Here is a 19,798-nt window from a genome sequence, read left to right on the forward strand (position 1 = left end):
CACTCATTAATGGATTTCAAAGTTACTGTATTATTGCAAGCCAATTCCAAAAAAACAGCTTGAAAGGGAGGCTGCAGAACTTAATTTCATTTATAAGTTTGATACCTGCAACAGAGGTCTAAACAAAGACCTTGTGTGGATGGCCAACTAGATTCCACATCCTAATGACAAAAAAAGAGCACTTAGTACTCACTCTTATCAGCTTCATTTATCATGGACAATGACAATATTTTTCTTTCCCCACACCATCCTCATCCCCTCTCTTTCTCTGCTATTTATTTGGAACTTGGACTCCTTAACTCCATTCATCTGAAGTAGTGGGTTGTGCCCAAGAAAACTCATGATACCATCTACAATTATTGTTAGTCTCTAAACTGCTGCAAGACTTCATTATTTTTTAATGAATCATCCAGGACTGTAAAAACCTTTGACAATGACCAACCCCACTGCAAATCACAACTTTGGGCATCCAGGCCCTTTGCTAGAATTAGGCAATTTGTTAGGAAAGGGATGGGTAATAGAGTTGTACATAATTTTGTACTGAACAGTTGCAACCCTGAAAAAATGATGAATACTGGAGTACTGAGAGGTACTGATTTCCTTAAATTACTATCAAAATGAAATGCCATCAGGAGGAGCTCAACACCCTGCAGGCACTGGTCTAATCCTTACTATTTCCAAGAATTACACTCTGGATTTCCCTCAGAATTATAAGAAAGATTTCAATTATATGGCTAATGCAGAAAAAAGGCAAACAATTACACTTTGCTATACACATGCATTTTTATTCTTGTAATTTACATCTGCAGCTACAAAAATAACCCCAGCAAAACCTATTTTAAATCATGTACATCAAATGTGTGTATTTCAGTAGTAGCTAAATTCTAAATATTTAAAATTTAACTCATGTGCAGTTTGAAGTGTCTGATGGAGTTCCAATGCAAGCAATTAATTTGCTCATCTACCTGCTAAAGCTCAGTATCTCACATCACCTTCCAAACACAAATTTATTCTGAAGTGTCATTCCAGAAAACACCAACAGGCTATAACCAGACACAAAATTTCAAAGGCAGACATGTAAATGAAGGTATCAAGCATGGCAAGTATCAGAGGGATAGCCATGTTAGTCTGGATCTGCAAAAGTGACGAAGTCCATGCAAAGCACTGCCTTTAGCCATATGGAGTGAAAATCTATCTACCTCATGAAGAAACTTGCACAAGTACAGACAGATATCTTTCTCTCCAAACTGCATATTTATACCTGCTTCTGGAAATTTCCACTACATGCATCTGACAAAGTGGGTCTTTGCCCACAAAAGCTTATGCTCCAAAGCATGGCAAGGTAACTCATGAGGGTTTGATTCTGCCATTACTCAGGCAGAACTTTCAAGCAATGCAGCTATTCAGTTTTATGATAGTAATGAACACAGAATTCTACAGTATTTCATAGGAGGAAGGCACCAATTTTTTTTTAAAAACTATCTCCTCCTGATGCAATTACCAGCCCTCATCTTAACCAGAATGAAGGGAGATCCTGTGTAGTCAGATTTCAATTAATGGAACTGCTACAAAGATCGACAGGCTTCTCTGCTAAGGATGGTATTTTTACCCAAGAGAAAAGTTCACCATATCTCATTTTCTATAGAAAGACCTCACTCTTTCTAAACGAGGGTGGGAGGGGGAAACAAAGTAAACAAAACATTTTCTAGACCAGTGTTTCCTGATTTTATTTGGCCACAGAACCCTTTTCAGCTTAAAATAATTTCAAGGAACCCCAAGGGTTCCCAGAGTAAAATTTGGCAAGCCAAAAAAAAAAAAAGCCCTGACAGAATTGGTTGAGCAAAAAAACCTGCAAAATACTCTGTCTCTTTAAGAGGGAGCAGTGTAATGCCGTGTTCTCGCGGAACCCTTACTTTCGCTTTGCGGAACCCTGGGGCTCCACGGAGCACCAATTGGGAAACACTGTTCTAGACCATAAAAATATATTTCAGATCCTAAGCCTGGTTCAAATCCTTTAGAAATACAGAAAACTTCAAAACAAAAGAGGCAACCATTAAAACAGAGGTGGCCAACCTGTGGCACTGGAACTCCATGCAGCTCTTCAGAAGTTAATATGTGGCTCCTCGCATAGGTGCCAACTCTTTGGTTGAAGCTACAAGCACCAATTTTACAATGTGCTGGGACTTGCATGCTGCTCAACCCCAGCTCTGCTCTCATTCCACCTCTTCCCCTTTAGCCTGCCACGGCCTTGCTCCTCCTAGCTACCCTCCAGGATCTGATTTCAGGATGGGGACTTATGGTAGCAACTTCAGGGGAACACGCTAAAGATTTTGTAAATTTCTCTCAGCTTATTTTGTTCCTGAGAGCAGATAAGTTTCTGGAACAAAACAAAACAAAAACCACACACCACACACGATAGTATTAATTTTGTTTAGTTTCGTTTATTGGAGGTTGGGGGGAAAGGAAAGGAAAGGAAAGGAAAGGAAAGGAAAGGAAAGGAAAGGAAAGATGGGAATAGAAGTGTTGCATTTTATGGTAAGTCACCTTTCACAAGTTTCCATTATATTTTAAAATATAGGCATCATACAAATTTTTCCATGTTAATCAGATCAGTCTTAATTTTATATATATATATATATATATATAGGCATCATATATATATATATATATATATATATATATATATATATAAAAAATTATACACACACACAAATATATTGCTCCTGATAGTTCTGCCCTTTGAGTTTGTGTATCTTCAGTAATCAGCTATATTTCTGATTACAACTATTAACATCAATGGGAGATACATGTATATTATAGGGAGACGAAACTCCTAACAAACGACCTCTACATAACCTTAATAGACCAATAAAACGTTTTACTTTCTTCTTCAAACAAGTTTTAACAGTTTTCCACTGGCATGGCATAGTTAAGAGGAAGCTGTAATTAAAATCTTTATAACACATCCCAGTGAAAACTAAAGCCAAAATATATCAAAGGTCACCTTATATAAAAAAAGCCTTATTGTTTGTGTGTATACTTAAACAAAAGCTTTGTTGGCACAAGTAGAGATGGGAGTCAGGGAAATTCAATTTAACCCCTGGTAATGGCAACAACATTAGATTTATATTACAAAGGTGGATTATTGCGTAAGTAGGCAATTAGTATTTCAGTTTTGAAAATGAATCGTGTCATCACTCATATATGCAAAGCTGCAGGCTATATTTTCTCTCATGAAAATGATCAGATATTACCTCACAATTAATTTAACTTCTCCTAGTGATTAAATTACTTTATTTAGTAGCAGACCAATATTTATAGTACCATAGCTTTAAGCAAAGCACAACAAAAATGTCAATGTTAAGACGGAAGAGAGAAGAACAGAATCAAATATTTCAATTTTTCTAAGTATGTTGGTCTCAGAATATAACTAATGTAAAATGGAATCCACATTGCCTTAAACTAGTGGCAGTGGTTCTCAAAGTGTGATCTGTGGGCTTGGAGCTTGCCTCCCTGCACAGCGGAAAGCCAGCACTGGTGCTCCAGCCCTGCCATCTCCCCGGCAAAATTGAAGCACTGGCACCAGCTTCCCACTGCGAGGGGGAGCCCCAAGCCTCAAAGGCTGGATTCAGTTGAGTTGGGGGAAGAGAAGCAACTCCATGCTGGCAGCACAGGAAACCCTCATCCTCAGCCCACACCTGAGGAGGGATGTTAAAGACTAGACAACTAGTCTTGACTAGTTGATATACCTCCCCACCCTTGCTGCCTCTGAGATAGAGCAGGGTTTCCCAACCTATGGGTCGGGACCCAATATGGGTCGCCATTACATTTCAAAAGGGTTGCCAAGTGTCTCCCCAGGTGGCTCTGCCCTCCTTCCTCCCCCTGTTTTTGAATTGCCTTGGGTCACCAAGTCTTCCTGAATTGTCAAAATGGGTCCCCACCTGGAAAAGGTTGGGAACCACTGAGATAGAGGTAGCAAAGGGGGTGGGAAGGGGTACTCTGAAACCGCAAGGCTATACGCGGAGTTCCACATTCCTCTTTTGAAATGTACAAAAGCCCCAACAGAGTCTCTTGCACATTTCAAAGGAGGAAGGCGGAAGTGCCTATCGACTAGTCGACTGATAAATTAACCATATTTTAACATCCTTGCTCCTGAGCACTCCCTCACACCCAGCACCCCTTCTTCCACCCCCTTCTGCATCCTGGGTGGTAAGCTGGTGGTCTGTGGAAAGGTTTGCATTGAGCAGGGCACGCTGTGGGCCATAAAGTGTAAGAAACACTGATTTAAAGGTACAGGAAGATTCTTAGATCTGAATAGTGTAACACCAAAACCTTAGACATTTTAAAACTAAATCTACTTTATCCTTGTTACGCTTTGCACTTCATTCTACTTGGACAAGGAAGTCACAATGTTTAATTTCAAATATTATTGAGTCAGTTTTGATTCAAGGTTCTCTCATACTAGAACTATATTGCTGTGTTCGGGTTTACATCATGATAGAACACTGCTTAAATACGCAACAAAAACACCACATGCTACAAAACCTCACTAAGAAACCTTTTATTTGGGATCTCAATAGCACACCTTTTGAAATAAAAGGTATCACTTCACCATGTTATCTGGGGCCCAGCAACTAGAGATGTTAGACAGCATGTAACTGAATAGTCATGTAACCGCATCAAATTTTCGCGGTTACACAACTATCTGATAGTCCCCAGAAGCAGGGCTGGCAGCAAGTGCACTCCCAGCCCCACTCCCGCGGAGCCCCCTGCTACTCTGTGCTGTTGCCTCTCTATCAAAAGCAGCAGAGCAGGGTGGCAGGTGGAGTTGGTCCATGAGGGGAGCCGGAGCCCAAGCCTAAGCCTGCCGTAGACAGAAGCAGCTTCACGGCAGCCACCCCCACCCCCACACTGGGGGAAAACTAGCTTTTAAGCCGGCTCCCCTCAGCACTGGCTCCCCTCCGCACCCCTGTATGAGGCAGCAAGGGGCAGGTCCACAGAGCCAGGACACGCACAGAGCTGACTTAAAAGCCACCTCCCTGCACACACTGGCTCCTGCCTGGCCCCCTCACAGTGGGGTGGGGGGAGGCAGATCTGGCGCCCACCTACCCACACTTGCTGCCTCTGTATCAGAGGCAGCAAGGGAGGGGGGAATGCGTGTAGTCGACAGGATCAACCAATAAGCCCAGGCTTACCAGTTAGTCATCCACACATTAACATGAAGAAATTGAAGATAGTATAAATGAAATTATTATTTTAAAAAACAAAATGGTTGATTCTCCCTACTTCTTCTCCTTCACATTTTTAGTTTGTTATGTTGATAAAAAAACAAATCATAAAACACGCTTTGCTAATTATAGGAGTACTTTGGCCTGTCTCTTTCCAATTGTTTTTTCAAAGTACAGCACTGCCTATTATTGCAGAAGAAAATATATGACATCTGGATATCATTTTTTGTAATCAGTTGCACAAGTTAACTGTCTTTTTTATTACAAAAAAACTAATTAAAATGTTACTAGAATGATGTACTTTGGACATTTTGTTTTCAGCCTTACAAACTGAATTCTCTTTGGTCTAACTAAGCACATATTTGGAGAGATCTGCAAAGTATTTTAAATATCCTAAAAAGATTGAAAGAGCACAGTTAACATAAAATATGAATACTTTCTTTGAATGCATATCTGGCTTGGCACTATGTATAAAAAGACTAACAGATTTTAATACTCAATCCATACCATCAATAGGCCGGCAAGAATTCTAGCTTGTATTCACCGTAATCTCCATCAAATGGAAAAGATATACGCTTTCATACTAGGAATGTATTTGTGTACACGGGTAAACGGTTAACCAATGAGCCTGGGTCATCAGTTAACCTTCACAGTTACACCTAGGCCTGCTTCCCCCACCCCTTCCTGCTGCCTCCAGTGCTGCCTCTAGTGCTCACTGGAAGCTACCTTTTAAGCAGGCTCCCCGCGTGTACTGGCTCCCATGGAGCAGCCTGCACCCCCCATGTGCACTGCATCAGAATCAGCAGTGTGGGGAGGAGGTGGCTCCCAAGGAGCCAACTTAAAAGCTGGCTCTTGCTGCCTCTGATACGGAGGTAACAGTGTTGGGGCAGGGCGGCCTTCTATCCACCCCTGCATGTAAACATGTAACCACTGAAAAAAATTCAGTAGTTACACATTTACAAAAATAAACACATTTTAACATCCCTATTTTATACCCTAATTTTTTTAAATTTTTGATGGGGGGAGAGATTGCATAATGGACAGGAGACAACAGCATGAATTTCTGCAGGATAACTATTTTAGAAATCACCTTTGAAGAGTTTATCTTCGGCATTTAGGTCACAGTGTATATCTGCCCTTCTGAATTCCATCCTGCAGGACTTAGGAAAATAATAGATTTAAATCGTTATAGAAGAACACTGTCTGTGTGTATATTCTTACGTCAAAAGATGCATTTGAGGATTCTTGCTATATGAAATCCCAAAGAATCTCATTTGCTTCTAGAACTGTGAAGCATGGTTTTGACCGTAAGCTCTCCCAGGACAAGGACTATCTTTTAGTATGTGTTTGCATAGCACCTAAGACAAATGGAGCTTTCCGTTCTGACTGGGCCCTCTAGGCATCACTATAATACCAATTAAATCTGCAATTTCACTCTACTTTATTAAACCTACATGTGCATCCAACAGAATCCCAAGTGTAAATGGGGTGTACAGATCCCACTGGACACAGAAGGTGCCAGAGCAGCTCTGGTGGTAGGACTAGCGTAGCCTCCAAAACCTCTTAATCTTGTATGATAGAGAGGAAGCCTTTAAATGGGAAAAAGCATTAGTTGGGGGAAGAGAGAGAGAGAGAGAGAGAGAGAGAGAGACTGTCTTAAACAGCATATGGCAGGAGTCACGCCTGAAACTGTGAAGGGAACTCCTACCCATGAGGTGTTCACCCAGATCCTAAGAACAGTATAATGGGCTCCAAGACTAAGCTAGACACAGATCCTAATTCAGATACTCAGCCAGACGGACTTCCACAATCTACCCTGCCTCTCCCCATGTTAGAGCTGAATCATAGGCAGTACTATAGACTTACTGTCTCCCTCTTTGCTGGATTCACAGGAGAAAGTATCCCTGAATGCATTAGGGTTTGTGACTAGTTTTGATCACACATCTGGAGAGACAAAGCCCACAGAGCAGAACCACTACTGCTTCCGCACTCCTTTGGCAAACTGGGCTTATGCTGGGACCCACCCAGCGTAGAGAAGGTCAGGTCCTTATCTAGTGTAGATAAGGTAAGGTCAGGGAAAAACCCAAAGATCTTGTTCTATCAGGATATTATCCACCTTTCTTGTTACAGCTGTGCTAACACGTCACCATATTTAAACTCGTGTTTACATTTAAAGCAGAAGTTCAAGCTGTTTTTATATGAAAAACCCACAGAATATCTGCTCCCTGATTTCAACCACTATCTGAGTAAAGATTGAATTTTCTGAAGTGTTGTTTTAAAACTAGTTAGTTCCCATTTTAATCAAATTAAAAACTGCCCTCCTTGAAATTCACATTGAGTCTCAATTTTTGAACACCACTAATTTAAAAAATGGTAAACTGTATAGTAAGCAAAGTACATTATGAGAATTTGGTGGATTCTTTGGGGTTATCTAATGATTAACAAAATTAGATTTTTTTACATCACAACTTGGTTTGTCTCAGATGTAGCTGAGGGAGATAATCATTTACAACAACCTAGATCTTCTGTTGGTTCATCATTGTCCAGGAACTCAGAGAAACTGTTCAGACAGTTCAGAAGTGCTCCTGAACCATCTAAATAGTTTCAGTCCATGGTAACAGGTTCTTCAACACAGTAGCTGTTTTGCTGAAGACCAAGATCTACAGGAAACTGTTCAACTGGATCAGGAGAAGTGCTATTGAGCGAATTAAACAGTTTCACAAGATCCTCTGCTGGTTGATGTAGTTTCATGAAGCTTTTCAGCAAAGCTCCTCAGCCCACTGACCAATTTCAAAGTGACCATGGTCCTTTCTGAAGTAACTGCTGGTTTGTCAAAGACCAGAAGCTCACTACTAGAAGGTACATGAACTCTGCCACAATAAGAATGCCAGTTTTCCATCCCCCTTCCTCAAACACATGTAAGTGTGATTTTCCAGAAGAGTGCAAAACAGGGGAAAAGGCTAGGAGAAGTCTGTCTGTTTATGTTGTAGGTGGTTTGGGATATTGGAAGGCTGGCATCCCTATTAGCATATAGTTAAGGCTAGGGATGTAAATAGTGTAGCCAATTAAATGATTAACAGATAAGTGAAAGCTTATCAGTTAATGCTACCAACTCCTCTCTGTTCCCCCTCGCCCTCACAAAAAAAATCTGCCTGTAAATTTTTTACAGGGCTAGCTAGCAACCTGGCTCAGTCCTGGCTCGCACCAGGTCCCAGGAGCTATCCGCGCTGCAGCTCTTCATGAAAAATAATTTAGAAGCCAAGAGGATCTGGCGTAAGCTTGGACTCAGTCCGGCTGCCTGCCTGCTCCTAAATGATTTTCCCAGCAGAGGTAGCTCCCACGACTGAGCTAGGACAGAGTCAAGCTGCCTGCCCTCCAGCTCCTAAAATACTCTTAGTGCAGAGCTGCAGCAGGGGTAGTTGCTGGACCCAGCACAAGCCAGGATTGAGTGTTTGCAGTGCTAACCCTTATCAATTAATTGTATAACTGACCAAGTTTTTGTCGACTACATGATTAACACATTATACAGGTCTTAACATCCTAAGTTAAGGTTCTGGTTTATTGTTTGTGTTGCATGGTGGTTATTCTAGCGGTAAAATAAGAGTACTGCTGGAGAAATAAATTATGTCATTTTACATGCCTTAAAACTTTTTATTTCTTTGCTCTGGTTGTTGTGTGTTAGGCATGTATGCATAGAGCAACCTTAACCTTACACATCATATTTTGTGTATTAAGTATACACACTGCCAAGAAACTTTGCAAGATTCAATTATGTCAAATATTATAGAGTAACAATGGATATATATGAGGTAAAGTTTATATGCCTTTATAATCTGGCAAAAATCAAACCCAGATCAATGTAAGTCAAATCTGCATCCTAGGGATTATATCAATACCAAATGTCAAGTTTCTATGAACTTCCACTGATATGGTAGGGCTGTTAAATCCAAAAGTTAATTTTCTTTGCAGGAAAAAAAAACCCCTGCATTTTCTGGCCTACTTTATATGTGAAAAAGAACTTAACTGTTTCTGATTAAACTTAAAAAAAAAAAAAAAAACTTCCTGCTGAAGGGAAAGCATACCAAAATTGAACCAAAAGAGTACAACTGAGATTCATAAAAGTAGTGATTTTATACTTTAAGAAAAATGCAAATGCCACCTCATTTAGATTATAAACTCTTTGGGGCACGGACAGTCACTTACCATAAGTCTGTATAGCATTTAGCACAATGGGCTCAAACCCACAATGGCCTCTGATTTAGATATAGAAGACTGAGCTAAACACCAGGCTCACACACTAGTCTTCACACATTAAGGACATAAACTTGTTTTCATTAAAAATTTAAAAAACAAAAAAATAGTCTAGTAGTACCTTAAAGACTAACCAAACATGTAGATAGTATCATGAGGTTTCATGGGTGGAACCTACTTCCTCAGGTAAGCATTAGCTTATCGAATGGTTGACTAGTCCTTCACATCCTAGTTTTTACTCTCCAACGTTACCTTTTTTCCAAATGAAGACAAGGCTTTTAGGAGACCAAAGTGCAGAATGAGACCTCTGTAATATGTGTAATTATTTAATATCAGCTGATTATGCCCCCACTAAGCAAAATTTGTGTTAATACTGTCCCAATTAAACAGCAGTCATTACCATTCATCAGTATTTGTTTAAAAATTCCAAAGACAATGTCTTGGTAAAACAGCTATTCTGACATGACATGAACTGAATTGTGAAGGTATGAAGACTCCAACTTTGGTACCTGAACAGGGTGAAGCTTTTAAGTATAAACTGACATGTTTGAAAACATTATCTTACTTTTATACTACCAACTTTTTTCCCCTATTAGCTTCTAAGCATTTTCCTGTTTATTAGTATTTTTACAGCTATTATCCCAAGCCACAAATGAGGAAGATATTTAAAGACATTTTAAAAGAAGCAATGCTTGATACTTTCCTTAGAGGTTGAGCAACAAACAACACTGGTGTATCTGAAACTGAGAGGGGGAGAAGGAGAAAAGAGACAGAAGGAAGCCCTTCTTATATATACCATTTATTTGAAAGTTAATATAGCACACAGATATACAACTAAGATCATACACCACAGTGGTTACTCTAAGCACATTAATGGTTCAAGTAATAAATTCCCATTCCTTAGGGGTTGTAACGTAATCTTTATTACTTAGTGCCAAATGATACAGCCAACACATTGTTTTGTTCGTAAGGCATCTGGCATTACAAAACAATGCAAAGAAAACCCATGATTCAGCAGGAAAGTTCTGTGATGGTCTGCAGTCTGGCCACTTGGTCAGTTTGTAGGACTGTGGTTAAGGCTGGTAAGAAGCGGGAAATTGACTAATTGTATACTTGATATAATTTGTATTGAGTACACCATTAGTCGATAAGGGGCCCCGCTGTGGCTCTGCAGTTTAAAAGTAGTAGGAGCTGGAATGCAGGCAGTCCAGCTCTTACTACATTTAAATTGCAGAGCTGCAGCGGGGGTAGGTACAGGATGAGGCGTGAGCCAGGACTCAGCAGTCCTGGTTCATGCTGGGCGCCGGACAGCTGTACCACTGCCTTTTAAATGTAGTAAGAGTCACACGGTTTAAAAGCCGGTTCCCCCCAGCAATGTCTCCGCGGTGTGAAGGGGGGGACAAAGGAAGCAGAGGCACAGCAAACTGGGTCCTAGACCTACCCCCGCTGCAGCTCTGCATTTTAAATGTAGTAAGAGCCGCCTGGCAAAATCCTACCTAAGGAGTTACCCTGGAATGAAACTCGTTCACAAAATCCAATTGCCTACAGTCCACAAGAGAATCTATCACCCTACATCACTGAACAGATCACACATACACTCAGGAAAGGCTTTTTAAATGGCATGGGTCCACTTCTCCACCTATACCAACCAACAATCAACTTTTATTCATCATGAAATATTGGACACACTAAGGAGTCTCAAACTAAGACCTATGAATGACCAAAATGGTAAAAAAGGCATTTGGTATTGAAATAGCTAATGCTTCATTTAAGGATGCAATCTCCCTTTCCTCCTTCAAACATGAAATAGCATGACAGACACTGAAGAAATCTAGATGGATAGGTCAGTTATAGCCAGCTACTGCCCAGTATCAATCTAATTTCTGAGCAAGATATGGGGAATATAGCCAAAGGCCAACTACAAGCTCATTTAGCTGAAGTCAGTATCTTAGACCTGGTATAAATCTGGATTCAGGTCAGGACATGGGAGGGAAACAGCTTTAGTGGCAGTGAAGGTGTTGTGTGCTGGGGGGAGGGAGAGGAGACGGAGGTTTGGTAGGTGACTCTGTGATTGGGCGGTGGGAAAGTTACAGTACTGCTATCCTTACTTCTGCCCTGCGTCTGACAGTTGTGCTGCCTTCAGAGCTGGGTATCTGAAGAAAGGCAGCTGCTGGCCAGGAGCCCAGTTCTGAATGCAGAGCTACTATCAGCAACAATGCAGAAATAAGGATGGCCTGGTATGGTATTTCTAGACCTTATTCTACACTTATCTTCAGACCTGGACCCTCAGTCAGCAGCTGCCACTCTCTAGCCACCCAGTTCATATCAAACCAACCTAATAGCTTTCTGTGACAGGATAACGAGTCTTGTGGACGAGAAGCAGTGGACTTGGTATACCTTGATTTTATAAGGCATTTGATACCATCTCACATGATCTTCTTATCAATAAATGAGGGAAATACAACTGAGATGGGGCTACTATAAGGTGGGTGCATAGCTGGCTGGATAACCATTCTCAGAGAGCAGTTGTTAATGGTTCATTATCATGCTGGAAGGGCTTAACAAGTGGGGTTCCACAGGGGTCTGTCTTGGGACCAGTTCTGTTCAATATCTTCATCAATGATTTAGATATCGGTATAGACAGTGTGCTTATTAGGTTTATAGGTTATACCAATCTGGGAGGGGTTGGAAGTGCTTTGGAGGATAGGGTACTTATTTTTTATTTTTATTTTATTTTTATTTTTTTAAAGGGGTACTTTATAAAAAAAGTTGAGAAACACTGGTCTAGATGGTGCAGGGGACTGGACTCGATGACCTCTCGAGGTCCCTTCCAGTTCTAGTGTTCTATGATTCCATTATACCCCTCCCTTCAAAATTACTTTGCATCCGCCTTGCAAGTCCCTTTTGGGTCAGTACTCCATTTCTCAAATTGAGGGGTCTCTTTGTGAAAGATGTACATTACACAATAAAAGCACCCAATACCAGATTCCACATGAGAAGACCAGATTTCACAGTCTGTGATGCATTTTTTTTTGTCCGTGAATTTGATACATCCCTAAACATAAGAAACCACTGTCCTACAAGACAGGTGGCTAAGGGTCCAACAGAACACTATAAAATAATTTAAAACCAAGAATAGTGATAGATCACTATACCTCTACCACTTGACCCTTCACTTCTCAAGTCCCACTAGGATCAATTATTTTTCCAGTCCTAATCAATATTTACTTCCAACCACTATGGGAACAGGTATGATGCCACAGAATACAGTACCAGCACTATGTTGATTACACACAGATGAAGAACAGCTGGGAGAAGCTAGAGCTGTGTAAGACAACATGATGCTAGCAGGCTAAGGATGTTAAATTGCGGTTAATTTATTAGTTGAGTAGTCGAAGGAATTTCAAGTAGTCGACAAATCAATGTGCATTTCAAAGGAGGAACACGCAAGTGCCTAAGAGCCCCCACTGGGGCTCTTGTATATTTCAAAGGAGGAATGCGGAACTCTGGAGCCAGCACAACCTGCCTGCTTTGAAATGTACAAGAGACCCCAGTGGGTGCTCTTGTGCATTTCAAAGTCATGGAGCTCTGCATCAGCAGGGGACTCCCCAGCTGACCCAGGGGGCAGCGCAGCACTTCCCCAGAATCAGCTGTGGGGCCATTGTGAAATCCCAAGGCGGCATTACAAAGGGTTAGCGCAGCACAATTGATCTGCAGCTCAGCTGTGCTTCACTGCCCTTTTGAAACACTGCTTTGGGGTTTCAGAGTAGCCCCACGGCTGATCCCCAGCTCAGCTGTGCTGCCCCTCTGAAATATCCCTTCTTTCCTCCCCTTTGCTGCCTATATCAGATAGAGGCAGCAAAGGAGGGGGGGGGGGAGAGGAGAAATCAACTAGTCCTTAACATTCTTATAGCAGGCAGAGGAAAGCACTTTGCACCATAGTGGTAAACTCTTCAGTCTCCGTTTGTAAACAATGCTCACAGCTGGCCAGTTCAGTTTGGAGTGATCTACAGTAGCTTCCCATAGAAACTCTGGTCAAGTTCAATACAGTACTCAAGTATTCAGAGATACTCAATGGGATGGTTGTTCCAACATATCTAAAACATTGCCTGCAATGAAGCCTATGTCTTACACAAATCCACTCAGGCACAGTGAAACTTCCATCTCTGGAAAAGACAAACCTTTCGTGGGGGGCCAGTCTGAGATTATGGAACAAACTCTTAAATAAACTAAGAACCATCATAAAACTCATGACCTGCACTCCAAATATAAGTCGCATTTCAACCTTGCCTTCTCTGTTTAAAAATAAATGAGACTTCAAACTCAGCCAAAACACTGCTCTACACATAAAGCTGTAACCCTGGAGAGGGGAGGAAAGAGAATGAGCCACATATGACAGATGTTAGTCACATCACTTAATGTGCTACTGGAAGGCACTCAGATATTATGGTGATGAATACAAGGACCTGTATATAATAGAATACAATTTTTAACAGCTCTGTATCCATGCTAATGAAGAAGTTGCTGTTTGGTCTAAGCTACTACAGAATGAACCTCTCTAATTCAGCAACATCTGTGATATGGCATAATTTTAGTTAGCCCAATGTTCACTTATCTTGGGTGTGGCCAGATTTCCTACAGTCCCATAAAGTTTTACTGCCACCAGTCATGGAGCTCATTGTTCTATGCTGTTTCTTAGTTCCAGTTTATTCTAAATTTCTTCTAAGAGCCCAGTAAGTAATGGAAATGTAGGCAATGCTAACTTCCTGTGGTTCGGCATATTCTCTGGTTTGGCATCAGTCAGGTTCTTACGATGCCAGACTACAAAGATTCAAACTGTACTCACTTTGAACATAGGTATAAAAAAATTTATCCTAAGATAAAGACCTATACATGCGCCAAAGTTTTTTTTAGATCAGTATTGCAGTAAAGACAGACACTTCAATTGCTGGCTCCTACCTAGGAAAACTCCATCACTGAAATAAATTTCCACATTAGCCCTGTAACATTGATAATTGCATAGTAACAACTACATTTCAACCTCTCTGGTGAAGAGACCAACATGAACACCACTTCTAAATATACATGGAAATGACTCATTCACACTTGTGAAAGTGATGGCTATGGCCTATAGGCAACCAGGAGTGACTAGGTTTACACACTTCCAAGGAGCCTCAATAGAAGCAACAGAATGAACAATGGTTTTGGATTTACAGAAGGTGCAAGGGAATCCTAGATCAACAAGTTTACAGGTGACATGCTCTTTTCCCTAGTGGCATCAAATAATCCTGCAGTCCACTTATTTACATAGCCCCAAGCCCAACAGCCTCAGCAGGATGCACACATGCATGTAAACACAAGGTGCTTGCATCAGAGCCATCCAAACACATTCTATGGAGTAGCAGCAGGAGGGAAACAGATGTTCGATTACATTATAAAGGAACTCCATGAAAGGTTGTTAGGTATGTTTCAGGTACTTCAAAACCTCCTTTTTAAGTGAGGGGTTTTCTTTTCATTCAAAATGCAATGTCTTGCAACAGCCCTACAACCAATTCTCCCCCCCCCCACCACCCCCCAAGGTGAATGCCCAGGACACTGCTACTTCCAAACCGTCCTTTGGCACATTAAGTTGGGTTAACCCGACTTGGGACAGTGTTTGCAATTAAACTTTGACGACCCGTAAGCCCCACGTCTCCCCTCCCCTCGCCCCCCAGGGACTTTCCTCTGAGCATCCACCTTCTGCGCAGCGCACGCCCAAGGCGCACAGCCCGGCTGGAGCGCAGCCCCACCAGCTGGACTCGTGCCACGCTGAAGGGGAGGTCGCCACAGCGCCCCCCGGGAGCTAACGGGGAGCAGCCTCGCCCACGTGGTGGGATCGTGCCCTGGAATGGGGCGCCCCCTTGAAACGCCCCCCCCCGACCCCGTAGGCTCCCCCGGGGCCAACGCCCCCAGAGCAAGTGGGGCGCAGCCTCTCCCACGTGGGGCGCGTCACACCCCCCACGGCATGGGGAGGGGGGGGACTATGGGGCGGCAGCAGCCTTCCCACCCCCGCTTCCACCCCACCGACCCCCTCCGCAGGGCGCTCCACAGAGCCCAGCGGGAGCATCCGCCGGCGAAACCACCGGTGCGGAGGGGGAGGGTAATTCGGAGCGGCCCCCAATCCCTGTCCACATGGCGCCCCAAGCAGCCCGGCGGGCGGCGGAGAGAGACGTTTGTTTACCTCAGGAGCGAGCGCGCCTTTGTGCGCCCGCGCCGCTGCTCAGCTACGGCGCATCTCGGGGGGGGGGGGGGCGGGGCCGGGTGGCTCCCAATGTGGCAGGAAGGGACACCTGGGCTCCGCCTCCCGCAGCCGGCGCCAACGGCTCCCTATCTGGCAGCGGCCCCGCCCCCCCCCCCCAATGGTTCGATCGCTCTCGCGCGCGCGACCCCCTCCCCACAGCGGGCGCAGCCAACGTTCGGCCGCGTTTGAATCTCTCCCGGCGCAGAGCCCCGGGCCCTGCTGAGGAGCCGCTCGCGGCTGGGGGTGGGGCGGGGGGCGTGGCTGAGCCGGGCGCCCGGGGGCGCTGCAGTGACGGAGACTGAGGGGCGGGGCTGCTCCGCCCCTCCCTTCCCCCACCCCTTCCCCGCCCACTGGCCCCCGGCCAACCCCTCACAGGCCTCCCCGCAGCAGGTCGCTGGGGCCCTCGCCGCTCCGCAGCTGCCCAGGGGTTGCGTGTCCTCTCTCGGGCCAGCTGCAACCGCCCCGTGCATTGCCCCTCCAATCCCCCCCCGTGCATTGCCCCTCCAACCTCCCCACCCCCACATTGCTCCACCCTCCCCGTGCATTGCCCTTCCAATCCCTCCCCCCGTGCATTGCCCCTCCACCCTCCCCACTCCCCACATTGCTCCACCCTCCCCGTGCATTGCCCCTCCAATCCCCCCCCGTGCATTGCCCCTCCAACCTCCCCACCCCCACATTGCTCCACCCTCCCCGTGCATTGCCCCTCCAATCCCTCCCCCCGTGCATTGCCCCTCCAACCTCCCCACCCCCACATTGCTCCACCCTCCCCGTGCATTGCCCTTCCAATCCCTCCCCCCGTGCATTGCCCCTCCACCCTCCCCACTCCCCACATTGCTCCACCCTCCCCGTGCATTGCCTCTCCACCCCCCACATTGCTCCACCCTCCCCGTGCATTGCCCCTCCAATCCCTTCCCACCCCCACATTGCTCCACCCTCCCCGTGCATTGCCCTTCTAATCCCTTCCCACCCCCACATTGCTCCACCCTCCCCGTGCATTGCCCTTCCAATCCCTCCCCCCGTGCATTGCCCCTCCACCCTCCCCACTCCCCACATTGCTCCACCCTCCCCGTGCATTGCCCTTCCAATCCCTCCCCCTGTGCATTGCCCCTCCACCCTCCCCACTCCCCACATTGCTCCACCCTCCCCGTGCATTGCCCCTCCACCCTCCCAACCCCCCCACATTGCTCCACCCTCCCCGTGCATTGCCCCTCCACTCCAGCCCCTCATCTACTGCTCCTCCACCCTCCGTGCATTTGCCCCCAATACATTGCCCCTCCACCCCTCATGCATTGCCCCAACCCCCCCATACATTGCCCCTGCAATCTCTTGTGCATTATCCCCCAATCCATCCCCCAAGCATTGCTCTTCCATCCCCCTGTGCATTGCCCCTCCAACTTCTCCTCTCTTTGCATCGCCCCTTCAACCTGCTGTGCATTTCTGCAAGCCCATCAGCCTCCCCGTACATTGCCCCTCCAGTCCCGCTCATGCATTGCTCTTCCAGCTGCCTGTGCATTGCCAATTCAACCTCCCCCCCCCCCCCGCCCGTGCATTGCCCCTCCAGCCCTCCTGTGCATTGCCCCTATCCAGTTAATTCTTACTCCTCCATTTTCCCACCCTCTAAGGCAGGGGAGGGGAAGCTCAGGCCCTGGGCTGGATGCGGCTCCTAGCTTGCCTGGATCCAGCCCCCTAGGATTAAGGGCTCCCATCTCAGCATTGGGGAGCCCATGCTGGTGCTCCAAAAACTATTAGCCTGGACTAATAGATGCTCTGTTTCTCACTTATGCATGGTTTCCAACTGAGGTTTCTGTGGGTCAGCAGCCCCCAACCTAAAAACAGTTCCCCACCCCTACCCTAAGGCTTTCCATCCCCTGCATTGCACCTCCCACACCACAACAGCACCTTCAGAGCCCCAATCCCTTCACTCCTGCATTGCTCCTCCTGTCCCCAGTTCCTTCTTTATCCCAACCCCTCCACCCTCTGCAGTGCTCCTCCAGACCCCCCCAATTCCTGCATTCCCCTTAATACCCCCAATTAATTCATGCTTCTCCATTGCCCCTACTAGCAATTCATTCCTACTCCCATTGCCCCTCCATCCCCAGCACTGCCCATACCCCTCACTTAATTTCTACACGTCCATTGCCCCAGCAGCCCCTAGTCCTGCATTACCCCATCCCCATTCAATTCCTAACCCTCCATTACCTCCAACTCCTGCAGCTACTTCCACCCAGTTACTTTACCTCTCCTTCTCAGCCCACCCAGTTAATTCCTATCCCTCTTTCCACACTGCCTTCAGTTATCCCCAACCCATTTTATTCCTACCGCTCACTCCATGCCCCCTAAATACCTGTCTTTCCATCCCCCCCACATAGCTCCAGCATTCATGCTGCTGTCAATGCACTTACTTTCTCTCTCATTTCTCCAATTCACACTATCGCCCTATATCAAATTAATCCTTCCCCATCTTATTTTATGTCACCCCTACAAACTTCATTTCCCCTCTCAAAACACAATTCATTTTACCAGAGCACCTTCCTGCCCCTGCCCAAAATTCAAATGGTTTTCCACTGGCACCTTTCTATTCTCTCCCCACCCCAGTTCAATCTATTTCTCCCCTGCAGCCTAAATAACATTCACAATTTTATTCCTCTTCACACCGCTCACGCCCAACATACACACACCATTTCCTCCATGCACAACTCTTTCCGTCTCCCCCATGCAGAGATACCACTCACATAGATACAGGCACACCCATACTTCCTTCCTCCTCCCTTACAGGATGGGGCAATCTCCCCCAATCCTTTTCTATTTTGGGGCATAGGAGAAAGCATAAGGCTAGCCTTCGCACATCAATCTTACCCCAATTTCTCTCCCTTTGATTCTCACCCTCTCCTCTGCCTGATCCTAAGACATGGGAATGTCGATTTCAACTCCCCTATAGTCTCTCCTTCATCCACTGATTATTTCTGAAAACTGAAAAACCGAAATCAGCACATCCTTTTGATGCTTTAGGGCAAGGGGATTTTGCTAGCCACATGATGGCATTATGTCGTTAGACTCGCTGTGTTTGGCTCTGCTATCAGAGGAAAAAGCTAGATAATTCTTTTTTTTTTTTTTAAATCTTTCGCCCTCTTCACAAATTCATTGTTGCATGAAAGTTTACGTGGATTAATACTGCAAAAAGTGTATTGAGGGTGGACGAGGGGGGAGTTGTCTCTCCAGCAGTTTGAGAGCGGCAGAAAACAGCATGCAGCATAATCTATTTCAAATGTGTAGGATCAACCTTTACCATCCCCCTCAGCCCCACCTTTTGCATATTTGTTTAAGAAATGGCTACAAGATTTAATAGTTTACTTACCAAACGGCCGTCCAGGGCTTCCTGTTTGCCCAGTGTTTCTCTGTGTGTGTTTTTCCCTTTTGTAGGTGGGGATTCTGCAGTGCTGCACAGACACACTGCAGCAGCTCCAAAGCTGGAGGATAGTAAAGTGTGTTACTTACTACAGAGGCTCTATATTGCCACTAGGCGCTGGCAAGAGGAAAGCATTTTCTTAAAGAGACATGATTCTTCTTCATCCCCGCCTCCCCCTGCTCCCTTTAACTTTTACTTCACAAAATATGGGAAACTGTAGGAGGTTGGACTGGGAAAATGCATAAACAGAGGAGGTCAAGGTTAATACTGAGTGAGTAATTGAGAAAAGGCTTGAGCATGACTCAATGAATAGCTGGAATTGCCCACTCTCAAAAGAACATTTGCTACTTTTCAGACAAACTTTATCAACTGCCATAAATGCTGCCTGAATATTTTCCTTGACACCTTTACTACTTAAAATGAGGACTCCTATGGCACCTTAGAGACTCCTTGTTGTTTTTGCAGATACAGACTAACACGGCCACCTGTTAAATCCCTGTGTAGGGGTAAAGAACAGTGACCAATATGTTGCTTTAAGGACAGGCCCTCCAAAGGGAGGAACAAATGGGGCAATTGCCCAGGAGCTCAGCTGCTCCCGACAGCTGCTCCCGACGGCCGGAGCCCTGGAACCCT

General features: G+C 45.0%; 1 protein-coding gene across 23 annotated transcripts in view; it reads right to left on the minus strand.

Moving 5' to 3' along the window:
- ADD3 (adducin 3) overlaps positions 1 to 19,270 on the minus strand; it is a 181,277-nt gene extending 162,007 nt beyond the window's left edge. For 9 of the 23 annotated variants that reach the window (XM_075935506.1, XM_006135016.4, XM_075935503.1 and 6 more), the window contains exon 1: positions 19,115 to 19,263. The gene's annotated coding sequence lies outside the window, so the exon portion shown is untranslated. Of the gene's footprint in view, positions 1 to 15,699; positions 15,825 to 19,114 lie in introns of those variants that run through there. The other 14 variants (XM_075935505.1, XM_006135013.4, XM_075935497.1 and 11 more) reach the window with 9 other exon arrangements.
- Between the last annotated feature and the right edge of the window lie 528 nt (positions 19,271 to 19,798).

This window comes from Pelodiscus sinensis, chromosome 8 (genome assembly GCF_049634645.1).
Source record: "Pelodiscus sinensis isolate JC-2024 chromosome 8, ASM4963464v1, whole genome shotgun sequence".
Classification (NCBI taxonomy): Eukaryota; Metazoa; Chordata; order Testudines; family Trionychidae; genus Pelodiscus; species Pelodiscus sinensis.